Source organism: Hemicordylus capensis, chromosome 5 (genome assembly GCF_027244095.1).
Source record: "Hemicordylus capensis ecotype Gifberg chromosome 5, rHemCap1.1.pri, whole genome shotgun sequence".
Classification (NCBI taxonomy): domain Eukaryota; kingdom Metazoa; phylum Chordata; class Lepidosauria; order Squamata; family Cordylidae; genus Hemicordylus; species Hemicordylus capensis.
This window is the reverse complement of record NC_069661.1, coordinates 152,339,589-152,345,588: the sequence shown is the minus strand read 5'-3', so window position 1 is coordinate 152,345,588 and position 6,000 is coordinate 152,339,589. Positions and strand designations below refer to the sequence as shown.

General features: G+C 42.3%; 1 long non-coding RNA gene across 2 annotated transcripts in view; it reads left to right on the top strand.

The window, feature by feature from the left end:
- The first annotated feature begins 2,209 nt into the window (after positions 1 to 2,209).
- The window catches only part of LOC128325990 (uncharacterized), a 28,094-nt gene continuing 24,303 nt past the window's right edge, over positions 2,210 to 6,000 (top strand). For both annotated transcript variants that reach the window (XR_008307782.1, XR_008307783.1), the window contains exon 1: positions 2,210 to 2,551. This is a non-coding gene — a long non-coding RNA (uncharacterized LOC128325990). The remainder of the gene's footprint in view (positions 2,552 to 6,000) is intronic.

Sequence of the window (6,000 nt, the reverse complement as noted above, 5' to 3'; positions counted from 1 at the left end):
AATTTTAAATTATGCAACACTGATGTTGAGCTAAATGGATCTGATTGGAGAATAAAAAGTCTTGTGAATTAATGTACTTAATGTCTTGATTATGCTTTTCTGTTAAATTTTCCCATGTACAATCTTCTGTGTTCAGTGGAAGATAACAACAATATTGCAATAGATGGCAATAGTAGTGACATTTCCAATGCCTGTGAGTATTACCTTTGATAGGCTCATGTGTGAATGGACTTGAACTTCAGATATCGGCTAGGAAGTACTTAATCCAGGGAGGCAGGAAACACCTCCAGCCAGGGACGTAGCAAGGTTGGAGTGGGCCTGGAGATGAGATTTTAAAACGAGCCCCTCACAGCTGATTAACAAAGGAGACTTTCAACCATGCAATGCGACCCTATGTATGTTTTCTCATAAATACTAACAAATTCAGTACAGTTTGCTTCCAGGCAGCAAATCTAACCACATTTAGCTGGAAGAACATTTCACTGAAACCTAAAGGATTTTGTAATTTTTTTTGTCATGGAACAAGCCACTTATAGGATTTTTTGATGGTGTTTTTTTTAAAAAAATTAAAAATATTAAAAACCAATAATTTGTCCAATCCACTTCAGTTTAAATATACATATTCCTCCCACATCTCTCTGCTCAAAACTGAAGCCCTATGCCCAGTCACTCCAGGTGATCAGGCTGGGGCTGAAATGGGTTGTTTTTTTATGAATGCAAAGGGCAGATTCTTCCATATCGGAGTGGGACTACTTTTTTTAAAATAGTTTTTAAAATTAAAAATAATATATAAAACCAGCAAATTCCTCAATCTCTAAATTAAATATTCAGAGTCATTTCAATCGAATCCCCCTCTTATATTAAAGCTCTATGGCAAGCAATCCCTAAATATTCAATGGGGTTGGGGATAACCACAAAAGGGAAATCACATCCTACCTCCATTATTAAGCCTGAGGAGTCAAAAGCTGGGCTGAGCTGTGGTGGGCAAGGGCAGCCAGCGCTGGCCATCCTGCCTCCCTTCTTCCTTCCTTACTTGCTGCCTGCCTGCTGGCACTCAAGTTCAGGCTTCAGGGAGGCCTGCATGGAGGCCTCTCTGGAAGCCCCGCCCACCTGCCAAACAGCTGAGAGGTGGAGACTGCAGGGGCTGCAGCAGCTGGCAGGCTGCTTCGCTGCCCTGTCTGCCCTTGCCCAACGAAACTTACGCCCCTGCCTTCAGCCTCAAAGGCAGTATGCCTCTGCGTATCAGTTGCAGGGGAGTAACAGCAGGAGAGAGGGCATGCCCTCAACTCCTGCCTGTAGGCTTCCAGAATCTGGTGGACCACTGTGTGAAAAAGGATGCTGGACTAGATCGGCCTTGGGCCTGATCCCGCAGGGATGTTCTTATGTTCTTAAATGCATTAGGTGGGACAAGGTTTACTTGTCTGCTGGTCTGAAGAAGGTATTCTTGGAAGTAATTTGCACAGAAGTCAGTATGATTTACTTTCAGTTGAAAGTATTTAGGGTTGGATTACCAATCTTTAATCTCATATTATATAGTTATTCTGTGTAGTTATACTAAGAAGTAGCACCATCATGATTCCAACAATATATGAAGAGAAAAAAGTCTAAGCCTTGGGATTGTTTTTAATGAAAGGCAGTATATAAATTTAACAATAAAAAAGAATAAGGCAAATATAGATCCAGACCTCAAGAGAATTGCCTCTTTCAGCTTCATAAGAACAAAGCAATGAGAAAAGCTATTAGCATAATGCTATCGTGTATATATCTTTAAAAGCTATGTTAGCATGCTTGCTCACAAATTTGTATGTTACATGTGCATATCTGATAGAAGTGCCTTCTATCAGCTTCGGCAGATTCGCCAGCTGCATCCGTTTCTTGAGGTGAATGACCTCAAAACAGTGGCATGTCTGCTGGTAACCTCCAGACTGGATTACTGTAATGTGCTCTATGTGGGGCTGCCCTTGTACGTAGTCCGGAAACTACAGCTGGTCCAGAATGCGACAGCCAGGCTGGTCTCTGCGTCATCTCGAAGAGACCAATTATTAGTATTGAAGGAGCTTGGGCCCTGGGAATTTAAGAGGATGCCTTCTTCTGCATGAACCCCACCGCCCACTGAGATCTGCTGGAGAGGTCCGTCTGCAGCTGCCACCGGCTCGTCTGGTGGCCACTCAGGGACGGGCCTTCTCCGCTGCTGCCCCGAGGCTTTGGAATGTGCTCCCTAGTGAAATAAGAGCCTCCCCATCTCTGACAGCTTTTTAAAAGTCTTTAAAAACACATTTCTTCACCCAGGCTTTTAATTAATGTTGTTTTAATGGTTTTAATGCAGTTTTAAAATATTATTTTAACATTTTAAAATTGTTATAAGGTGCGTGTCCCCTCTCACCCCCATTTTTGTCTTGATGAATGTTTTGCTTTGTTTTTATTCTGTTGTAAACCACCCAGAGAGAGAGAGAGAGAGAGAGAGAGAGATGCTTTTGGTCCAACTTTCATGAAATTATTCAAAATCAAACTTACAAGCATGAATAACAAATGAACTACAATCTAGACAGAGGTAAGATAATGTTAGGATACCCCAGAGGAGCAACAGACTCAGAGATAAAGCTTTTGAAAATAAGAGATACACTTTAATTGTAAAATGCAGAGGTGCAATATTAAATGTAGTATTTGGCAATCTTGGTACAATTACAGTTGCGTGGGGAGTGGAGAAAACTCCTGTGACGAGATAAGGAGAGTCAGGGAGCAAGGGAGTGAAGGCTCTAATAGCCCAGTAGTTAGTAAGTGTTGGAATGTGGGCAGAAAGACAGGGAGGGAGGGAGGGAGAGATGGGGGAAAGATTTAGGGGTCCCAGTTGCAAAGGTTTTGCTAAAGCAGCAGACAATGAGAATCAGTCTGGCATCAAATTCCAAGATTTGTGGCACTCCATGCGCCCACAACTAGCACAGGGGAGCACTGGGTTACCGAGGCAGTTAGCTTGTGAAAAGCTCAGGTAGGGAATGGCCCTGCCTCAGTGGCTCAAGGATTTCCCTGAGAAGTCCAGGGGCTATCAGGCAGTCAGGTACGGAGATTAACCCATAGTGGACCCACACAGAGATTAATCCTTCCGTCCAAGAGTGTCCAGGGCTTGCCCCACAGCAAGCCCACCCAAACCCCACTCAAGAACAGTGATTTCAGCTCAGCAGTTCTGAACCCTGCAGTCCAGTGTCCAAATTTAGAAACCCAATAGTTAGAGAGGAAAGGGTTTGAGCCTCAGACTCAACTAGATAGACACCTGGACAGTAGAAGGCACTGTGTGCAACTTTCATGACAAAGAGACTTCATGCTGGGGGAGAAAATGCCTCTTTTATAAGGTTTTGCCCTTTCTTGCCAATGGCAAGAAAACTTTGTACTACAAAGGGGAAGGTTCCAGGATAGGATCTCGGAGAAGATGTGTGAATAGGACAGTTGTTAGATGGGTTTTGGAACAAAAGAGCCAATTCGTGCACAATCTAATTAGCTGCCTGGACACTTGCCTTAACTGCATGGTGAGGTGTGGCTGTTCAGATTCCAAGGGACAGTCTTTTGTTCAACAGCCCTGGTTTGCTTGACCTGCTACACTGGCCTAATTAAGTATACAAGGAATGCCTTGATCAGGTGTGTTGCCTCTCTGCCTACAGCATAAACTGGTTCAGATATGCACAGCTCTGCAATCTGACCCACCTGGAGGCTCACTCCCACTCCTGGGGTTAAACACCTGTCTGTATTCAGGGTCCCGCTCAGAGGCCCTTTCTTAGGTCAGAGGCCAAAGTTTCCAAGGAGGGAGGGGGGCTATGTGGCAACAGCTATGCTTTCAACAGCTTATATAATTCAAGTTCATTTTCTCTTAAGCACTTTATATGTGCTACTTTAACAACAACAACAACAACATCAACAGCAGCAGCTGCAGCTAAAAGAGGTCAAGGCACTAAGGACAACCAGACTGATTGCATGACAACTTGCTATGAATGCTCCCCCCTTCCCTAAGTAGTGGGAAATTCCGGGGTGCAGAGCTACTTGGATTCTGGTTTCCTCTGGAAGAGAGATGAGGCTTACCGTTTGTAAAGATTTCATTTATTTACAAATATACAGCTTGAGCATTAGATGGAGCTGAGAGAGCAGAACATTCCTACCAGCAGAAATGGGTTACATCAGTTTCCCAGAGATAAAAGCCAAAGTGCTTCAGCTCTCTCTGGAGGAGCTTCTCCATTCCAGCCTCTCAAAAACTCAAGTCTGTTTTTCCCTGTTGGACACCTATGATCTGTGACAAACTTCTTTATTTTTTCCTCTTTACACTTGGGGGGGGCAGGATGAGTCCCCTTATACCATGCATCCTACCATCAGGTGAGGACATGCCATTTTACCAGGCTTTTATTACCTCCATTTAGGATATTTCAATACTTGAATGCTTCATTCAGAAACATTTTCTGGCTTCCTGGACTATCAGCCAGCATCCTGCCACATGAAGAGATGGCCAAGTGGTCTTTATCTAATCTTAATACATTCTTTAATTCCAGTGTTACAGTGGTTATGGCAGAAATCAAGCAGGCTGCCTCCTGACAAGTTTTAAACTGGTTATATTACATTATTTATATCTCAGTGACCCAGTCAGATCTGTTTAGCTTATATCATAGTTACATAATGAACAGTTTAAAATGTGCATACACTGAAATGAATATGTTAGTGAGAAATGGCCTTTTTTTTTTCTTTTCCTGCGTTTTTTCTTTTCCTGCATAGCCATTTCAATGAGAAACCTTAACTGGTGTAACTGATAACCTAATCAACTAAGGGTGCAATCCTATGCATGCTTTCTTAATAAGTCCAATCGGACGTAATACGACTAACTTCTGTGTAACATGCATAGGATCGGGCTGCACAGCTTTCAGCTGATCAGTAATGAAAGCAACATTTGTTTTTTTGTGACATATTTTGATTCTGGTATATTATTGTAACAGGAATTGAAAAGAAAATATTGTAACTGTGACCTTGTTTACTGCCGCACACAACTTCCAATATCGTAAGAGGGCACCTATACTGAGGTTTTGGTAATACAGTATGCATATTTATTTAGAATGTATTGGTCAAAAGACACATGACCAACAAAAATATTGAACCAGCAGACAGCCCTGTTAATATTATAGATAATTAATTTACCTAGCAAAATACAACCCTTGTCTTATACATCCTTATAACACTCCTGTGACGCAGGTTATTTTCATTCAAGCCATTCCACAATGGAGGACTGATTTTAACAGGACTCCTGTGCCTTTGAAATCTGCCCAAGAACCATATCACGTTTTTCCAGGTATGGAGTTGGTGATGGGGAAAGCTTCACCTAATAAATTTCTACCTGCAAGAGTGATCCAGTCATCTGTCAGACTGAGACAATCTCTTCAGGGCATAGTTCTTGATCATCACTACTCATAAATATCAGCTATTTTATATTACTATCAACTATACATTATTATGGAGTGCCAGTTTGGTGTAGTGGTTAGACTAGGACTGGGGAGACCTGAGTGCAAGTGCCCAGCCATGAAACTTCCTGGATGATTCTAGGTAACTTATCTCTCAGCCTAACCTACCTCACAGTGTTGTTATGAGGACAAATAATATAACCAAGTCTATATTGCTCTGGGCTCCTTGGAGGAAGAGTGGGATATAAATGTAAATGTATACATTATTTGATTTTTTTAAAAGAAATAGATACATCATTTGGACATGCCCTCAACTCCTGCCTGTGGCTTCCGGAGGCATCTGGTGTGCCACTGTGCGAAACAGGATGCTGGACTAGATGGGCCTTGGGCCTGATCCAGCAGGGCTGTTCTTATGTTCTTATGGATGTTACATCTAATGAGCTTAAATGTGTTGAGGTGGCTCTGTCTGCCTTATCAGCTAGTTGTCAAAGGCAATGGTTTTCAAACTTTCTAACTTCGGGAAATTATTCCAACTTTAGTCTTGTTCAGTTCTTTATTGTATCCAAGTAGTACT